Source organism: Meriones unguiculatus, chromosome 6, assembly GCF_030254825.1.
Source record: "Meriones unguiculatus strain TT.TT164.6M chromosome 6, Bangor_MerUng_6.1, whole genome shotgun sequence".
Lineage (NCBI taxonomy): Eukaryota > Metazoa > Chordata > Mammalia > Rodentia > Muridae > Meriones > Meriones unguiculatus.
In genome coordinates, this window is record NC_083354.1 from 64484120 (window position 1) to 64505691 (window position 21572).

Consider the following 21572-nt stretch of genomic DNA (forward strand, 5'->3'; position numbering starts at 1 on the left):
GATTCTGGGATGAGAGTAAAATAAAAACAAATTCAGAAAAACAAAAACAATTCTCCAAAGGAGGGGGAATTGAAGAAAGGAGGGAACAGAAAGAAAAAGAAATGATAACTGGAAGTTTAATCCAATGCTGAAAAGAATAAAAAAACAAAAAACAATGCTGCTTTGCTAGGGATCACAGTACAATACAGCAGTGGTAATGGACATCAAAGCACAGAGGAACGGCATCCACAATCAGAAGAAGAAATCAATATATACAAACACAGTGAAAGGCTTATTTCCTTTTCAGAATTGGAAATTCAGAGAAACTAGACAGAGACAAGCAGCAAAAACTTCAGGAGCCAGGCTTATCAAATAGCTGCATAGAAAGCCATGTACATTGAAAGCCAAATGTTTTCTAAGCACATGTGAAACATTTGCTTAAAATGACCATAAACTAAACCAAAGAACATATTGAACAAAGGCCATGCAACAGCAGAAGAGACCAGTCTGCTGATACATACAATGTAGTGAAGCTAACAATCAATCACTAGAAGAATATACCAAATTAAAAAGAAATATAGATTATATATATATATGTATGTATGTATGTATGTATCTCAAACTTGCATTTCTTTGGGAAAGTGATAACATGATAATCTATTACTCAGTGACAGACAGAGCCAAAACCTTGATAAAAATTACTATAAGCAAGTAAGAATGAAAATGCCCTGGGCAGTGGTGGTGCACATCTTTAATCCTAGTGCTTGGGAGGCAGCAGGAGGCAGATCTCTGAATTTAAGGCCATCCTGGTCTACAGAGCAAGTTCCAAGACACAGAGAAAATCTGTCTCAAAAAAAAAAAAAAAAAAAGAACATGTGGCAAACTGAGGCTAAAGTAAACTTAGTTCTTGGACAGACACTATTGGTCTTTAACACTTATAGTGAAGGGGGGGGAGAAGACCACAGAGCGAAAAATCTATCTTGGAAGAGTATTTACTTAGTATGTCTAGTTAATACCCTATGTTCTAGCCCTAGCATCAAAAACAGTAACCACGATAAACTCCCGGGCATCTTAAACTAGGAGGTTAATAGACATCAGGGCTGCAAGGTCTCTATGGATTTTCTCCAATCTGTCATGACTGATAGATTATATACAATTATATGAATAGCAAAACCATATCTGCAGCTGTGGGTAAAGCATGGTGTCCCCAAAATGTCTCCACTGGCTACAACAACACAATCATCTACTGCTTCTAAATTCATTTGGATGAACCATAAATTCCCATAAGGAGTGGTGCTCCAGAAAAATATAATATGCACCTTGCTCTTCCACTAAAAAGAAATCCAAGCTTGGGCACCACCTTCGCCTCCTTATAAGACAAAGGGGTGGGGGAATTGCTTGAATACATAAAAGTTGAGGCTTTTTATATAATCATACTCTTACCAGAATACTAGTGAGTTCACCTCTCATACTATACCCCATTTATACATAATGCCATGTGTTAACTAAATGAAAACCATGTATTTTTAAAAGAGAAAGGAAAAATCCCAAGAAATATTAGAGGACTTAAAAGCAAAACAAAAGTACTTGCTGTTCTTGCAAAGGACCTATGTATGGTTCCAAGAACCCAAATGAAGGCTTGGAACCATTTCTAACTCCAGTCCCAGAAAACCATATACTTTCTTCTGGTCTCAGTAAGCATTGCATGCATGTGGTGTACATATATATACACATATGCACACAGACAAAACACCCATACACATAAAATTAAAATAAAAAATTTAATGTCTGACAAGTTCTACCTAAACTCAGATCATTAACTGTCTTGTGAAGAGGGTAGGTAACTAATCTTGAAAATTAAAAATTGTTCCTGTCATTCATAACTGATATTTACTTTATCAAAGCCTAAGACTTAACACAACCAACAGAGTCAAAACACTGTCTCTCATCTCAGAAGGGAGACAAGGCTATATACATGATCTAGACTATATAAAACTTAGAAGCCAATAACAAAATGGGACAGGCATGGATCCCATAGAATCCCAGCTCTTGAAAGGTGGAGGTAAGAGGATCAAGAGTTGAAGGTCTAGGCCTCTTACATATTTATGGAAAAAAAAAAAAAGAATTGAAGGCCAGTCTGAGCTATAAGAGACCCTGCCCCTGCCCCCTCAATGATAGAAAGATAGATAGATACAGAAAAAAATGAGAACCCACTTTTTTTAAACAAACAAAGCAAAGCTCTTATCTTACTTTATATTGCTTTCTAAATTCAAATATACAATAGTCTCATGGTCTAAATGACAGAAATTTGTCACAGTCCTGGAGTCTGGGAGTTTGGGTAAGGGCTCACTTCCTTGAAAATGAACAATCAGCAAAAGAAAGGACTAGCCATGAGAAAAATGCAAATCAAAGCCATATCCACTAAGACGTGGTAATCAATTCTGCTTCTATGTAGCTATTCCATGAGACAGAAAAATTGTTTGTGACATCCAAAACAGAAATATATATATATATATATATATATATATATATATATACTGAAGAAATAGAGTATTACAAAACTATAAAACTGAACAAAGTACATATACATTCTATAACATGGATGAGTTTTGAAGACATTTTCTAAATCAAAGAAACCAGACACAAAAGACCAAATTCTACAACTAATTATATGGAATCTCCAAAACAGACCCCAAAAAAGGCTACAGCAAAGAGAAATAGAGAAGATAAAAGTGAGAGTTAATGAGTATTGGTTTCCTTTTGTGTGTGTGGGGGGGGGGGGTGAGAAAATGTTCCAGGCACGGTGGTGTTGGCCTTCAACCCAGCAACCAGGAGGCAAAGATGGGTAGATCTCCGAGTCCAAGCACAGCCTGATCCAAACTGCAAATTCTAGGCCAACCAAGGCTATATAGTAAAACCCTGTCTCAAAAAAGTAAAACCAAACCAACCAAACAAAAAATACCACTGAATTATATACCTTACAAGGATAAACTATGTGGTATAACCACATAGTCAGGTTTTTGTTGTTATTGTCATCGTTTTCAAGTGCGTTGAGCCCACCAGGGTCAGATCTATTGGCCTACTTGTCAGGTGGCACACTGATGGTACAGTACAAGTTCAGGAGAGAACTTGTGATAACATTGTATAAAATTGTTCATCTCCCAACTGCTGGGATTGCAGGAATGCATCACCATATTTCTCTTACTGCTTTTTCAGATGGGGAAAAATAGTCCAAGTCCTAATTAAAAACACATCCTCACACACATTTATAAAATTATGGAGAAGAGACTAATGGGTGAGGGAGCTTCATAAACCATAGGATAAAATAATGTAGCACAATAACAGTGATTGCCTAGCACATACAAGGTGCTCAGTTCAAAACTATACACACACACACACACACACACACACACACACACACAGTCAGGGGTGGAGGGGATGGGGTAAGGGAGAATACAGAGTTAAGAAAAGAGATAAAGCAAAATACAGAGCTAAGGATTTATCCATGTTAGTAGGATAAAGACAAATTTCTCTAAAAATCAAAGGACATAAAACATACCACCCTCAAAAGAAACCTTAAATGTCTGACTACATGAAAAGGAGTAAAGCCGAGAACAATGTCACACGCCTGTAATCCCAGTACTTGGGGAGGCAAAGGCAGGTGGATCTCTGTGAGTTTGACGCCAGCCTGGTCTGCAAAGTGAGTTCAGGACAGCCAAGGCTGCACAGAGAAACCCTGTCTCAAAAAAACAAAACAAAACCAACAAAAAAGATGAAAACCAGGAATATTAGGTTTTTGAAAATCAAAAAATTAACAAAAGAATTCAAAGTAGCATCCCAAAGAATGATTTACTAATGACAGCATGCACTTTAGCTACATGGTCAAAGAATGGCCACTTCATATGTTTTACTGAAAGAATTAATGTCAGTATGAATCGAACACAGGCATGCCCTACAAGATAACCAGCTATGTTTTTAAAAAACATCTGTCAAAACATTACAAAATTGTCAATAAAAGGAATAGCATTAATAGTTGAAGGTGACTGCAAAGACAAACTTAACACCACACATTATCCTAGAATGAATCTTAAAACTATTAAGAAAACAAACTTAATTTTACATATAAATTTGTGAAATGATTGGCCCAAACAACATTCTATCATAGGTCAGGTGCGACTTAGGAATTCTCTTGTCTCCTTCAGAATTAAAATGGGCAGTTAGGATTCTTTTATTTTTATTATGTGTACACGTGTGTCCATGTGAGTGAATGCCACCTATATTCAGATGCTATCTGAAGCCAGAATAGTACATTGGATACTTGGGTGAATCCCCTGGAGCTGGAATTACAGGCACTGTATGACTGGACCGACTTAAGTGCTGGGGGTAGGGGCGGGGGAGACTCAGGTCCTCTGGAAGAGCACAGTCTCTCCAACCCCTCAAGAGTGACATTTTTCTTCAGGGTGTAGCCAGAGAGGTTAGTAGGATACCTCTGCTCCTTCGCTCATGGCAAAAAAAAACAAAAATTAAAAAAGTATTTTAAATTTCATATTTTAAGGAGAATCTTTACTAACAAAATTTCAAAGTGTAATGTCACAATATCTACAGTACTACTTTTAGTAATCCAGCCACACACACACAAACACTATATTAATATATGCCTGTGTCTTATCTGTGTGTACTCATTGTGTGTGCAAAATATAGTGAGCTTGTTAACACAAGAGAAAGGAAAAGCTAATGTAGCAAAGTGTTAATAACCTGATAATCTGTATGGTTTTGTATCTATTAAATTATGCCTGCAACTTAGCTCTGGGTGTGAAATCTTTCAATTTACAAGACTAGGAAGAGAAGGCAGAGGGAGAATGAAGAATTACTAGAAAGGGCTGGACAAAGGCGTGTTTTTACAGGGAAATAAAACCACTGAAAACCAAGGAGGAGATGGCGAAACGGCTAGAAGGCAGGGGATGGACACATGAACCTTCCTGGATACAAACATATATAAATAAGATAGATTTTGCAAGTATCAGTAGAGGGAAGGGAAAACCACCTAGATTACACAGAAAACAGCCCCGCCCGATACAGAGGGCCCAGGCGCCCAAAGGATCTCGGGAACAGCTGGCCTCGAGACAAGAACACTGGGCCCATATGAATAACACAGAGGAAAGAGCCAGGACGGCCTCACCCGACAGAAGCACGGAGAAGCGTCCACACCAGCCAGGAAGAAACCCCTCCGACCCGGGGGCTTGCACACCCGCGAGGACAGCACCGCCCCCGGTCACACCCTTTGGGTGAGCCCGAAACGGCCACGACCCCCGTGAAGCCCGATGCAGACGCTCTGCACGCCACCCCTCCAACACCCTTCGACTTCCTCCTGCACAACACTCAGAGGGGAAGCTAAAGAACAGAACGGCGCCAGGTGCGACAGCACTCACTGCGGGCGGGACTCGGCAGCCATGGTTGCTGCGAATGCGCATGCGCATGCGCATACCCCGGTCCTGGGCTGCGCACGCATGCAGGCTGAAGCTTCAGCGCTGCTACGCACTGCTGATCTGAAAGCTCTGCAGGGTTCACTGGTCCCTGCAGCTCTCTAAGCTTGTCACCTACGGCACTGTGATCAGGAAAAAAATGTCTCTTCCCTTTAATTTACAGAGTTACAACTACATCATTGAGGACTCACGGATATTCATTTTCTACCATGATTCTGTCTTTTCAGAGGGCTGGCTCGGGATACAAGAGTCTCCCACCTCCGCATCTCCAGGACTCCCTTGATGTTATAATTTTAATATAGAGACATTTTTATTTACTGCATAATTTGACGAAAATACGATTACTGGAGAAATGGTAACATTCAGCCAAACTTACCTCTTTTATTGACAATCACTGGTGGAAATAAGGTATGTTTGTTTTTTGTTGTTGTTTTGGGTTTTTTTTTTTTTTTCTTCGAGACAGGGTGTCTGTGCAGGCTTGGCTGTCCTGGACTTGCTTTGCAGACCAGGCTGGCCTCAAACTCATAGCGATCTGTTTGCCTCTGCCTCCCAGAAGCTGGTATTAAAGATGTGAATCACAACACTTGGCTTGTTTGTTTGTTTCTTTAATGTGTATGGGTGTTTTGCCTGCACTGAGAGGACCAGGCCTGACCCCCTACCCCAAAAGTCATCAGTCCCAGGAACTAGGCCATAGGTCACCAATTCCAGGAACCATAAAATCCCCTACCAACAGAACAGCCTGGCGATAAACACAAAAAAGAGGTCTTATCTCAGGGTGGGGCATCTGTGCTGGCAGCCTTATCCTCAGGAATGCAGCCCATCAGACTCGAGCCAGTTAGGAGTTGACCATTGTAACTTCCCTGGAATTAACCAGGTTGAGCCAGTTTGAACCAGTTGAGATACACTACCACCCCCACCCCCCCCACCCCCGCAACCCCTAGTCAAGCCCTAGATGCACTCATACCCTTGCTTTTGACCTGCGCTAAATACAGTAAAGATGACCTAACTGTCCCTGAGATCCCCTCGTTTCCTATAAAAAGGCCTGCACAAACCATTCTGCCCGGATGGTGGCCCCGGCATGGTGGTCTTCTGCAGAATAAACGCCTTTTGTTGCTTGCATGCTACTTGAGTCTGGGATCGTTCTTTCATCTTCTGGATCCTAACAGCACCACACGCACATAGTGCTCTCAAGGTAAGAAAACAGTGTTAGATCCTCTAGGACTAGAGTTACAAACAGTGTGAGCCACCATGTGGGTGCTGAGAATTGAACCCCTTCTGGAAGAGCAGTGAGTGCTCTTAACCACTCTCTCCATCTCCCCAGGCCGAGGATATACTTCACCAACATCCTAGGTGTTTCTAAACCCAGACAATTTGATAATGAAGATTAACGAACAGAAAACTTCTAACTTGCTTTCTCCGTTTTGAACCAGAAAGAAGTGAGTTTTGGGGGTTTTTGTTGTTGTTTTTAAGAAAAAGAACAGGACTGAAGAGATAGCTTAGCAGTTAAGAGCACAGGCTGCACTTCCAGAGGACCTGGGTTTGATTACTAGCACTCACATGACAACAATCTAACTCCAGTTCCAGAGGATCTGTTGTCCTCTTCTGATGCATACAAGGACTGCATACAAGTGGGGCACAGACAAACATGGAGGCAAAACATCCACACACATAAAATAAAAATAAATAAATCTCTTTAAATTAAAAAAAAAGACAAGATAACCAACAAAATGCAGATTAGAATTATGAGTGGGAAGACAGAAGCTGCTACAAAGGGACTTTTTAGGGTGATAGCAGTATTCTGTTTTGTGTTGGTGGTTGTAGAGCTGTATTCAAAACACACTGAACTGTTGGGCATGCTGGTACACCCCTTTAAGAGGCAGAGGCAGGTGGATATCCTTAAGATGAATTCAGGCCAGCCTAGTCACCATAATGAGGTTCAGTTGAGCCAAACAAAAATCAACAGGATACACAACGGTTCCATGGGTATAAGTGCTTGTCACGCAAACCTGAAAATGAGTTCCTTTCTCAGACCCTACTTAAAATAAAAAGCTCGAAAGCCTAATACAGTGGCACACCTCTATGACCTCAGTACTCCCACTGTGAGATTGGAAAGAGGACAGAAGAGGCACCAGAGCACACAAGTCAGATAGGCTGGGTTTTCTGAGAAGGTAGCTTCTTGAATGCGGAAGATACAATGGCCTACGGCTCATTCTTCTATCCATCTACACAAGTATACAGGTAAAGCCGCCAGGCAATGTGTTTGATGCAGGCACCCATGATAAGACCTATCCTCTCTTTTTTTGATAGGCTAGGTGAAAGAAAAAGACATCTTAAGAATCTCCCAGAATCAGACTTTAGATGTGCGGTCTCCTTTGGGAGAGGTTTCCTTTTTATGACAACTTAGACTTGGCTGAACCATTCACACTTCAAAGAGCTGGACCAGAACAAAACAGGGAAATGAGCTGTTGTTTCTATTGATAAAGGAGGTGCCTGCAACCAGGATCTGTGCATGGCTGGTTGTGTGCAGCTGCCGCATCCCCTGGCCTGACACCTACTGTGGCATAGTCAATAAGAATGTACAATGTAGTGAACAACAAAAAACAAGGCTCCAGTAACCACCTAAGAGCTGAGACAGCCACTAGCAAGGAAGACCAACTACTGTAAGAGAAGACGAACGCCCTTAGCCCAACACAAATGGGCAAACACAGGAATTGCAAGTTAGAATAGAAAACTTTCTGTAATTGAACAGCCTGAGTCTCATATTTATAAACAGACAACTCTATTAAAATCTTCTGAAGCTGGATGGTGAAATGAAAAAAATAAAATAAAATTAAGAAGGAAAGTTTTGAATATTCTTACTAGCAAAGGTGAAAGATTTAAAGTGAAATATTAAACAGAGCATGGCAGTACCAGCACTTGCAAAGTAGAGGCAGGAGAATTGGGAGCTCAAGGTGTTAGGGCCAATCATGCACAGATTTCATATGAAAGAGGTTTATGGATGGAGATGATGAGAGAGAAGAAGAGAGCAAGACATGATAGAGAGACAGAGAAAGGGGAGAGAGCAGGAGAGCAACAGTAAGAAGGCAAGAGATAGACAAAGTGGCGGGTTGATCCTTTTATGGAGCAACTGAACCTCGATTGCCAGGTATGGGTACCTGGCAGGCAACACATGATGACATCACAGGTTGCTAGGCAACCCAGAAGCAGGTAGCCTAAATACTAACACAAGGTACCCATCAGGAATTCAAGGCCAGCCTTATAATATATAAGACCCTGACTAAAACAAATAAATAAACAAACAAAAACACTTAAGTCATGGGGCAATAGAATATTTGTGAAGAAAGCAAAGAAAAAGCTGGCACATAAGGGTATGTCTATAATTTTAGCACTCAGGATGTGGAGGCAGAACAATCAGGAGTTTAAAGCCAGCCTAGACTACAGGAGATCCTGTCTACAAACAACAAAAATAAGGAAAAACAAATCAAAAAACAGAACAAAGGAAAATAGCTAACAGAATATAATTTTTGTGGGCACAGAGGTCCTTGTACTCACAGAGAAGCACTAAAGAACTAGGAATCATGCAGAGGTGTCTCCTCAGTGGAGGAGATAAAATCAAATTATCTTTATTCTATACAGAAAGCTGGGAGTGGGTTTCATTAAAGACCTGGTGACCTTATTGCTATCTCTGGAGTCAGACCTCACCCACCTTTTGCTATAAAGGCAGACCTCACCCAAATTCCCCAGAACGATTATTTCAGACTCTTCCCCACCTAGGGAAGATGTCACAGGTACTTGGTGCTCTATGCTATTTGTATATAATGGACCACACTAGATTTTAACCTTTTAGCTATAGAGCCCACCCTCATGGTCACATGTACTTTGTAAAAGAGCTTCTTTGTAGTTATACCTTAAGCTTTATTGTGTACCTGGAATAGGACTGACTGGATTATTATTATTAATAGGATTATTGCCTAGAAACCTTTCACCAAATTGTCGTGTGTTTTAAATATGATGGCAACAAACTGCCTGGCACTGGACTCCCCAAAATCCAGGTTTATGAAATCAATCTGCGCCAGGTTTTCATTCTCATCTCTTCTTGGGTTTGTGTTCCTGCCTGAATACTTGCAGGAACCCCCTCAATATGGCTTTGATTTGAAATTGAAATAATAAGTAGGAATAAACACAATAGAAACAAAAAAATCCAACCAAATACAAAATGTGTAAATAAATAATGTAAAAAAAGTTATTATTTAAGTGTCTTCAATGCATTTTAGAATTGTTTCATTAACATGCTAGGAATTGAATCTAGGGCCTTGAATATGCTTGGCAATCACTCTACCACTGAAATACACCTCAACCCTATGCTTTAATATATTAACATTCTAGATCATTTGTTTTTCTCAATTTGATGTATTTTCCCCAAATTTATTGAAAAAATTTATAACCTATGTCTGCAAACCCTTAAAAGGTTTCTAAAGAAAAAGTGGTGAATCATAACATACACTTCAAATATATTAAACACATTCTCAGAAGTACTATAAATGCCATGAAAAGTATACTAAACGTCAACAGAAGAACTGTATGCCCCTAGTGTCAAATAATAAAAGTACAAAGTAAACAGACACACAATAATAATACATTAACATTTAACAGGAATAGAGAACTTCAACAAAAGAAGACTGGAATGGACTAAAAGTTTCTGAATGGTCAAATTAAAGAAGAAAGAAAAAAATTACTAAATATGTACAATATTGATCAAGCTTATTTATACTGAAGGGGATAATCATAAAAGTAACAAAAATAAGGCAAGAAAGGTGGCTCAGCAGGTAGTGAGCAAGCTATGTAAGCCTCCTGGCTTGAATTCATTCCCCAGAACACACGTAAGGGTAGAGGAAAATTGACTCCATAAAATTGTACTGATTTCCACATACACATTAATAAATAAAAACCAAATTAAAAAAATAATTAAATCCTAGCACTTGGGGAGGAAGAAGCAGGTAGATCTCTGAGTTCAAGAGGCCAGCCTTGTTTACAAAGCAAGTCCAGGACAGCCAATGGTACACAAAAAAATCCTGCCTGAAAAATAAATAAATGAATAAATGAATGAATAAATAAATAAATAAATAAATAGATGCTTTCTGAGTCATCAGACTGGCTACTAATGGGAAAGTGAAGTGGTACTAGTCACCAGGTAGCTCAGAAGGGAAGAGCACTTCCTGCTCTACTAGAAGACCCAACTTAGGTTTCCAGCATCCACATCTTGCAGCTCACCTGCAACTCCAGCTCCAGAAGATCTGATATTCTTTTCTGGCCTGGGCTCACAGGCAAGTACCTATGCACACATACATACAAGCAATTAAAGATAAATCTTCAACAAAACAGTCAATTAGACATAGTTTCTCCAAGCCCTCCACCTGTAAAAGTTAATCCACTGGAAGTATAAACATTCAAGATTCTATTAGAACACTCTGTACTGGGGGTGAGGGGGTCAAACAACCTAGGGACCATATATTATCTAATGCTCAGAAGGTTACAATGGGGAAAACAATGTGACCTACTGAATTTTATTTTATGCAGAATAATTGTTTATTGCATATACTGCAAAGGAATAGGGAGTACTGGGATACTATTGAACTTTTTTTTTTTGAGACAGGTTTTTTTTCTCTGTGTAGCCTTAGCTGTCCTAGACTCCTTTTGTAGACCAGGCTGGCCTCAAACTCACAGAGATCCGCCTGCCTCTGCTTCCCTGAGTGTTGGGATTAAAGACACACACCACCACAAATGGCTTTGAATTTTTTTAATGAGTTATAGAAGATGACCTTGAACTTCTGATCTTCTTGCCTCTTCGTACTAAGTGCTAGGATTACAGGTACGCTCCACCACAACTGTTTCTTTTTTCTTTTTAGAAATCATGTAAAGTAAATCTACGCATCAAAATTTTTATTGATGTAACACAAAACTCAGTACACACAGTATAAGTCCTGGAGGCGGAGCCCTTTTAAATATAAGAAATATGAGAATGGTTATATATAGCTCCTGCTATCTTTGACTCAACAAAATGAACGAGTGGCAGAAATACAGACATTCCAAGTGTAAAAAAATCTCTTCATGATATATACTTTGATATTAGAGAAGTCATACTGGTAGAGTTCATATAAATGAAAAATGGTCTTTACACAAGGCACAGCTGGGAACTCTCCAGAGATAAACTTTCTAAGTATGCTAAGTGTAAAAGAGTTTTTCCCAGGAAAAATTCCTCTCAATACATTTCAAAAGTCATATGGGAGAATCTGACACATTGTTCTTCCCTTAGCATCATGAAATATACACTATCGAGGAAGACAGTCATCAGTCATTGTAGGGAGAAGCTTTATACAATACTCCGTGTTTAAGAGACGGCATCACACTAGGAGAACTGTACTGTATAACCAGTGCACAAAATCATCTAGGTATTCTTGATTCTTGCTTTGTGTATTTCATGTAAGGAAATTCTTTATGGGTAAAATTAATTTTGTAATCTTTAAACTGAGCTTTTTTTTTTCTTCTTATACAAGGTCTCATGTATCTCAAGCTGGCTTCAAACTCACTATGTATCACTATGACCTCGAACTGCTCAGCCTTCTGCCTCACCCTCCTGCCTGTGACTCCTGAGTGCTGGGATTAAAGATATACCTTTAAAGACACAACTTTTATCTTAAACAAGGAAATTCAAATGTTATAGAAGTATCACCCTACATAATAAATATGGAAGTAACTTTGTGTTGTGTTATAAAAATGAAAATCCCAACCATTCTATTTTACCAATCAAGACTCAGGAGCCAGATGCTGGAGTAAAAACCTGCTAGCTCAGAGAGGCAGAGAAAGCACACAGCTGATCTTCCTTCAAGGCTCAGGTCTAGACAAAAAAAAAAAAAAAACCAAAAAGCTCACTAGCTCAGATGACAGCCCAGGAAAAAAAGGCCAAAAAGCCCAAGGCTTGCTAGCCCAAAGCCCAAAACGCCAGAGAGCTAGAAAGCTGAGGAGCTGAAGCATAAGCCAGAGCTAGAGCTAAAAGCTCTTTCTTCTTCTCCACTCTGACTTAAATACCCCTAAACTCAAAGTCCCTCTTACTCTTTAATCCCTGTCAACTGGTTTCTTGCTCCGCCTCTTGACCTAGGGTTAATTTTATTAAATCCTGTGTACAGAAAGCTCTTGGATTAAAGGAGTGTGCTCCAGCTGGCTGAACCACACCATAATCACCTGTTTACAATAAAAAATTCTTGGATTAAAAGTGTGTGATAAGTCTCAGCCACACCAAACAAGAAACAGGGTTTTACAGTTCACAATTCTGGAGTTCACAATGGGATCAAATATCCTGCAACAGAGTTGAAATTCTATTTTAGTTGCCATAAATAAATCATAAAATATATCATAAAATTTTCCATGAAATAAGTCATAAAGGTGAAAAAAAGCTAAAGTGATTTTGGGCCACAAATAAACATATCACCTAAGTGCACGAAGACTGTCAACACGGCTTTCTTTAGTCACAGACAAGCTGTTCTTTACTCCATGTCTCTTTGTTTTGCCTCAAAAACACCAACTAATGGGACTCACAGTCTGATCTGATGAGCAATGTCTGATAAAAATTATTGCAATTGGTAATCAATTTACATGTAAATGCTATCAACAACATATCTTTCTTCATCAATTGCAATCAGGAAACCACCAACTTTGAAGAGCCACACATAAATCATACATCCCTTAGCATACTCTTCAATGTACAGATGATTTTAAAACATATAAAGGCTGAAAGTTATATCATTAATTTCCCCTGAATATTCTATGTTCTCACTGCAAACAAATCAGACAGATTACAGTAACTTATCAGTGTGTTATCATAGCATTACACTATTTATTTAGGTGTGCAACTTCTAAGAGTACAACCAATATCTAGGCAGAATTTAAGATATACCATTGCCTTGCAGTCTTCAAATACCAAGAATAATGATAAACTCAACCAAAAACCCCTACAGAAAAATGGAGAGTAGACATAGCACTGGTTTCTGTTCAGAAATCCTAAGTACTAGAGGACAAGAAAGGATTCCAGTAACAAAAGGATACCAGTTTTAGAATATAATCCTCAACAAAGATAGCATTCATATAAAAGAGTAAACATTTTCAAACAGGCAGAGTCAAAAACTCTCCTATTTCAAGGAGAAATTCCCAAGGAGGAAATAACAACAATAACTCATAATGCTATGTGAGCCATGTCCCAAAAGAGGTGTAAAAAGGGTGTTGTCTATAGACATTTTAGTTGTAATGGAGAAAAAAAAAAATCAAGCACTCCAGCAGCCCTCAGCAGTTAAAGAGTGAACTACTGATACAATAACTAGCATAAACTTGAAACATTGTTGAGTGAAACCACCAGATGCAAGAAAGGAAAAACTATTTAATGGGAGATAATCAAGGTAGTGGTTACCTTTATACTCTCCAAAGAGTGGTACAGGATTTAGGAAGTTGTACAGTTGTGACCCATGTGATGAGCACATATATATTTCTATAAACTAAATACACTGAAGGGGCTTGGAAGAATGACTCAGCAAATAATAGGACTTGCTGCCCTTAAAGATGACCTGAGTTTATTTCCAACATCCATGCTTGGTGGTACACAGCTCCCTGTAACTCCAGTTCCAGGGTATCCAACCACTTCTTCTGGCTTCCATGGGCATCTACAAACACATGGTACACAAAAACTTATACAGGCACACACACATACACAGTATTAAAAATAGATTTTTAGAAAGTCCACTGAAGGGCTGGAGAGATAGCTCAAAGGTTATGAGCACTGACTGCTTTTCCAAAAAATCCACGTTCAATTCCCAGCACCCACATGTCAGCTCATAACTGTCTGTAACTCCATGATCTGACCCCTCATGCAAGCAAAACACCAATGCACATAAAATAAAATAAAAAAAAAATCAAATGAAGGTGGGTTTTGTGGTACAGGCTGCTAATCTCAGCACAAGGGAGATCAAGAGGATCAGAAGTTCATAGTCATCTTAGCTACATAGTAAGTTGAAGTCAACCCAGGCTACATAAAACTCTGTCTCAAAAAAAAAAAAAGTCATTGAGCTGTTAAGATGAGGACTTAAACCTGTCACATATACTGTATATACTATATATACTATATATCATATGTATGTATGTGTCATGTATTTTTAAAAAAACATTGTAGGGGGGTCGCCTGCATGTATGTCTGTATACTACATGCATGCCTGGTGCCCTTACAAGCCAGAAGAGGATGTCAGATGACCTGAGGCTGGAATTATAGTTGTGAGCCACCATGTGGGTGCTGGGAATGGAACTCAATCCCTCTAGAAGAGCAGCCAGTGTTTTTAACCAGTAACTAAATCCCTCAGACCTGGTGGGGTTTTTTTGTTTTGGTTGGTTTATTTGTTGTTTTGGAAGGTGTTGTTTTGTTTTGTTGTCTTTGAGCTGAGGGTTTATTTTGTATCACAGGCTAGCCTAAAGCTCTAGATGAAGCTCAGTTTGACTTTGAATTTGCTACCTTTCTACCTCAGTATACAAGTGATAGCATTCCAAGAGTGCACTGCCATGTCAAGCCATTTAAAACTAGATACCAGGACTAAGAGATGGCTGACAATTTAGGAGCATTTCAGCTCTATCAGAGAGCAGGAGTGAAGATCCACCATCTACACTAGGCTGTTCACAAATTCCTGTTTCAGGGGATTTCACATCTGCTTCTGGACTCCAAGGGCACGTGCACACACATGTGCACATATACACACAAACACATACACATAAAAATAAATCTTAACAAGCTGGAGAGATGGCTCAGTAGTTACCAGTGCATACTGTTCTTGCAAAAGAACCAAGCTCACTTTCTAGCACCCACATCAGGAAGTTTTACAACTCCCTATATCTCCCGGTCCAGTGGATATGTTGTCTCTGACCTCCACAGGCACCTGCACTCACATGCACATTCATTCATAAATACACTTACACACAGTTTTAAAATTTACAACTAAATACCAATTAGTGAGACAGAGATTCATGCTTCAATTTTAAACAAACCCAAGCAAAAAAGCAAACACAAAAATGGATCTGCCACTGTTATTTTTTGAGTCAGATTTTGTAACTATTAACAGCTAGCCCACCTCAGTCTAACTTTCATCTATATGCTTAGAGAATTAGATCACCAATACAGCTATAACCTCAGTATGATCTAGCAGTTCAGCAATCGTGCTAAACAGTCAATTTCCATCTTTCCCTTAGGCTACCTTCATACTGGTTATATTTTTTAATGTGTACGGGTGTTTTGCCCAGTTTCATGCCTGACTCCCCAAGAAGACCAAAAGAGGCTGCCAGATCCCCCTGGAACTGTAGTTACAAACAAGTGTGGGCCACACTGTAAGTGCTAGGAACTGAACCTGGGTCTACTAGAAAAACAGCAAGTGCTCTTAACCACTGATAAATCTCTCTAGTTCCATATATAAGCTGCTCTTAAATTAGCCCCCAATTATATTATAGCTGCCAGCAAAGACAGAATGTACTTCTTTTGCATTCCTATGGATACTTTAACTCCACTACTACAAACTTGCCTTAATTTTAAAAAATCCTTGTATTCTGGAAGCCATATGTATAAAATCAGTATCACTGAATGAATTAAGGAGTTGGCAGGGTTAAGCACCACAAAGAGGCTTCAGGAAAGGATTCATTCCATGCCTCTACCAGGCTATGGTGGATGCTCTCATTCCTTGGTTTATGGGTGCATAACTTCAACCTTTGTCTCTCTGTGGTAACAAATTTTCTTTTTGTGTATGTGTATGTGTATGTGTAGGTGTAGGTGTAGGTGTAGGTGTCGGTGCGTATTCAAATCTCTCTGCTTGCACATGGTTGCATGGGTAACCCAGGATAGCCTTTCCATTACAATTTAATACATATGCAAAGTCTCTGGTCCTTTGTGAGAATAATAGTCAGAAGCTCCAGGGATCAGGGCCTGACATCTTTAGAGGCCATTTTCCAACCTAATATATTTTCCAAATCTTTAATCAAAACTATAGGCTTCCCAGTTTATGCTCATTCGTTTAACCCAATTGCTTTCAAGAAACCTTTTAGTGAATGGTTCAGATCAGAGTAAGTTATAGGTCTGTGGATTAATCACATAGAGAACAGAAACAGAATGAACCCATATGGCTACATTGAGTAGATTAACCCCTGCTGCTGATGGCTAGGCATCCTCATCAATGGCTTCCTAACAGGGTACCTGGAGAAAGGATGAGTGAGCTAGTTTCACACATGAATCCTAAAGATATTCCTCTCACTCATTAAGAATCCTTTGAAATGCTGGCTTCCTTCCTAATTGAAGGAAATACTCACCTTTTTTTTTCTTCTTACCTACCATGGAAAGCCATCTTCCCTTTCAAGCACTCCCAATAAGCAAGATTCCCAGCTCGACTGTTCCCTTCCCATTGAGACTTAACTCAATTCCAGATCTCTACTATCAGTAACTTACACCATAAAGTACCCTCAGAAAACTCAACTTGAGAAGCTTCCCCTGAAACAGATGAGATTTACTCAAGCTAACCTCTGTATATTGACTGTGGCTGTTTCACCCTCATTTGGTGCAACAAAACTTGATTCCCCTATTACATGTCAAAATGCTGGCCATTCTCTTCCCCAGCTTCTCACAGCTAAGAAGCAGATGTGTCATGTGTGGCCAGTGGGATATAAGCATGTGTATAGAGGACACCTTTCCTATGGTAAGCAGAATGGAATGCTCCTCTTCTACTGAAGACCACCTTAGCCCACAGATAAGCATGTATACACATTACCTCACATAACAAAGGGAAATTTATAGGTGAAACTGTGGTAAATATCTTGAGACAGAGAGATTATCTTGAATTATTTGTGGGGGAGGGGGACCATTAACAGACTTATGACTGTTGGTTGTTAATTTGACTAAATATGAACTTAATTAAAACCCAAGTGGCTGGATACACCTATGAGAGTGAGAGATTTTTCTTAATTAAATCATTTGAAGTAGGAAGACCCTTTGTCTTTCTTTGTTTTTGTTGTTTGTTTTGTTTTTTTCAAGACAGGATGGGGAACAGCTCTGGCTGTCCTGGAACTAGCTCTATACACCAGGCTGGCTTAAAACTCATAGAGATCCACCTGCCTCTGTTTCCCAAGTGCTGGGATTAAAGGCATGTGCCACCACCCAGTGGAAAGACCCACTTTTAATTGGCATCTTTTGAGGTCAAAAGATCCACCTTTAACATGGGCCACACCTTCTGCTAGCAGCCTATATAAAAATCATGGAAGAAGAAAGCTCTCCCTCTTTGACTGTTTGTTCTTGCTCTCTCTGCTAAGTCCAATGCTTCACTGGCATTAGAGCCTACTTCTTTGGGATGCTAACGTATACTGAAGACTAGCTGTAGCATCTAGACTTCTGGATTGAACAAATACTGAATTCTTAGACCTTCCGTTGGTAGACAGCTATTGTTGGACTAGTTGGACCACTGTCTGTAAGCCATTTTAATAAAAGCCCTTTTATAGATGGATAGATGAATAGATGATAGATAGATAGATAGATGGATGGATGGATGGATGGATGGATGGATGGATAGATAGATAGCTAGATAGATAGCTATCCATTCATTCATTCATCAGTTCTGCTTCTCTAGAGAGCCCTGACTAATACAGTCATCAAAAGAGTCCTTCAGGGCTGGAGACATGGCTCAGAGGTTAAGAGCAGTCCTGCTGGCTGCTCTTCCAGAGGTCTTGAGTTCAATTCCCAGCAACGCATGGTGCTCATAACCATCAATAATGAGATCTGGTACCCTTTCCTTGGGCGCAGGCAGAATACTGTATACATAATAAATTAATAAATGAATCTTTTTAAAAAAAGAGTCCTTGTTGGAGCTGTCAAGATGGTTCATCACGTTTAAAAAAGAATATTTTTGAACAAGTAATTTTCGTGGACATTTCTCCTTAAGTTTGAATCCAATCTAAATCATTCTTGCGTAGGAGAGGAGTAGATTCCGTCCCTCTTTCCTTCCATCCCTCACATTTTTAGGAGAAAGGAGAAAGAAAGGTGAACAGACCCAAGATGCCAAGCCTCTCCAAAGCACCATTGTACTAATATTTGAAACTTTATTGAATCTAATGAAGAAAGGAAGAAATGACACACACTGGCTTCTAATTCTGGAACACAATTTTATCTATGTAAGTTTACTCAAGCATCTCAAAAGATATCCTCACAAATTAACCTCACACTCTATGTTTTTAATTCTAATGTTAAAGGACCCTTTACCCCAATATTGTTTAAGTTACTGCAGTTTTGTGCATATATATATATATATATATATATATATGAATGTTAGTTGATGAAGCTTTGGTTCTTACTATGCCTACTTTACTTTGATTTCTTTGATTTTGAAATTTTTTCCACTGGGCTGGCCATGGTGGTGCAGAACTTTAATTCCAGCACTTAGAGGCAGAGGCAAGCACTTAGAGGTAAGTAAGTTCGAAGCCAGCATGATAAACATGGATAAACATAGTAAGTTACAGGGCAGCTAGGGCTACATACTGAGACCCTATCTCAAAACGGAGAGAGAGAGAGAGAGAGACAGAGAGAGAGAGAGAAAGAGAGAGAGAAGGAAAAAGAAATTATATTGGATTTTTAAGTATGTTATTTATTAACATCCTTTCACCTTTTCCCCAATAGTTACAGCATATTTGTCTGTTTCATTATAAAACAAGAACTAAACTTTTGAAATCAAAATTGCTAATCTTCCTTTTGTTTTGGATGTGTGTGATCATTCACAAGTGTGTAACACATAAGTAAACAAGAAAAAAATTCCAGAAAGTAATATTTGATCCATGAAAGGTTCCACCTCCTGGATATGATCCAATCCACCACTAGAAGCACATCTTAACCTTGAGAGACTATGTAGTCCTGCCCACTCTACAAATGTGGGCACAATCACCAGAACCCACAGGTTAAAGGAGAGTTATTTCCTGACTTCAATACATATGTTGTGGTGCACGAATATACATATGTACAATAAATAAGTATACCCTTGTTTTGTTTTTGTTGTTTGTTTTTTCAGAGATAGGATTTCTCTGTGTAGCCTTGGCTGTACTGGACTCACTTTGTAGACCAGGCTGGCCTCAAACTCACAGAGACCCACCTGCCTATGCCTCCCTGAATTCTGGGAGTTAACCGAACCCAGTTAACTGTAAACTTTAAAAAAAAAAATCAATATTCGGGCCACTGAGATGGCTCTGTGATGGCTCCCTCCTACCAGCCTGTCCACCTAAGTTCTATCCCTGGAACCTACATGGTAGAAGGACAGAACTAATTCCTGAAAGCTGTCTTCTGACCTCCATATGCACACTGTGGTATATACACATACAGACACTAAACCAAACAAATATGTATTATTATTATTTTTATTATTATTCAAGACAGGGTTTCTCTGTGTAGCCCTGGATATCCTGAAACTCACTCTGTAGAGTAGGCTGGCCTCAAACAGAGATCCATCAACGTCTGCCTCCCAAGTGTGCTAGGACTAAAAGTGTGCACCATTGCCCAGCTTTAACTTTAATAATAAGAATTATTATTAAATAATAATTAGAGGTTTTCTCGGTGGTGCAAACCTGTAATCTCAGCACTCTGAAAGGCAGAGGCAAGTGGATTTCTATGAGTTGGAGGCCAGCCTAGTCTACAAAGTGAGTCCAGGACAGCCAAGGTTACACAAAGAAACCTTTTCTCAAAACAACCCGCCACACACCAAAAAAGAATTAACTTTTAACTGAAAAGAGAACTTGCCTACTTGAAATAATAAAGCTCCCTATTGAGCCATAGGGTGAGCCATCTGAATGCACACTGACATCTAAAATGAAACTGTCAATCAATGGCTATTTTACACAGCTTTGTCACATAATAATAGTCTGACAAACAGCCAGTTATTTAATTTGAAATATTAACAAAGGGACCAAATTACTTATTCAATGGGGATGCTCTATCTACTAGCTATGAAATTCCAAGGAGGGCTGAGGATTTAGCTCAGTCATCAGAATGTCTACCTAGTATGCACAAAGCTCTGAGTTCCAATACTAACGCCACATACAGATGGACATTGTGGTCCACATCTGTAATCCCTGCACTGGGGAGATGGAAGCAAGAGGATTAGAAATGAAGGTTAATCTAATTCAAGAAAAGTCTGGGACATATGAGATACAAGATGAAATGAAATGGATGGATGGATGAATGAACAACAAAAAAAAAAATTCCAAGGAAATACTATCAAAATAAAAGTAGCATGATAATCTGAGTCAATACTGATATCTAAAATTTAACTGAACAACTAAGAACAGTATGCAGCCTACCTCGAACATAAGAATAAGAACCATAACCACGGATATACACTGTGTTGCTGAGGCCCTGCTTCGAAACCTCGAAGGAGTACACAAGCCCTGGATATGCACGAATCACAATGTCTGGGTTTCCAAGTAAGACAAGATTACATCAGTTAGAACAGAATACAAAGAGACCATAGCAATAGAATACTAGATAGTATAAGGAACACAATATAATTCTTTGTCATTCAGAAATGTCAAGGAAGTTAAAAACATACCGGATTATGGTCAGAGGTAGACTTCGGGTTCCTCCTACTCCAGGCTGCCACTAAAAACAAACCTAATCACAGGTCACTGACATTAGCAGGTCCTACAACCTCTCTATCTGTAGAATACAACTAACCATGCATCTCTTCAGACCCTGTGTAGACAGTTACGTTTAGCCTCCCTGGGAGTGATGGAAATTTTAGTTCTCCTCACATACATCCGATCCTCCATTTCCCTTTGTAGCGGGTCTAACACCAGCACTTCTGGCCCAACCCTTGTTGAAAGAACAACTTCCGGTTCGTTCGTGAGCGTTCACTACTACTAATGGGTTCGACTCTCTCCCAGCCTCGGTCTCTGTCCACCGAGGTGCTGGAGCTCAGCAGCTTAGTATCCTCCTTCAAAGGCTTCTTCCTAGTTCTATAGCAACCAACAACACATCTCTACAGAGTTCAGCTTTGACAGCCAACAGGACGGATG

General features: G+C 39.4%; 1 protein-coding gene across 5 annotated transcripts in view; it reads right to left on the reverse strand.

Moving 5' to 3' along the window:
* Nucleotides 1-21560, reverse strand: part of Znf329 (zinc finger protein 329) — a 30869-nt gene extending 9309 nt beyond the window's left edge. Inside the window, exons 1-2 of one of the 5 annotated variants that reach the window (XM_060385565.1) lie at nt 21107-21376; nt 10734-10794 (exon numbers count right to left, since the gene is read on the reverse strand). The gene's annotated coding sequence lies outside the window, so the exon portion shown is untranslated. Of the gene's footprint in view, nt 1-5158; nt 5336-5408; nt 5479-10733; nt 10795-11244; nt 14171-21106 lie in introns of those variants that run through there. The other 4 variants (XR_009592371.1, XM_060385564.1, XM_060385566.1 and 1 more) reach the window with 4 other exon arrangements.
* Nucleotides 21561-21572: the final 12 nt, after the last annotated feature.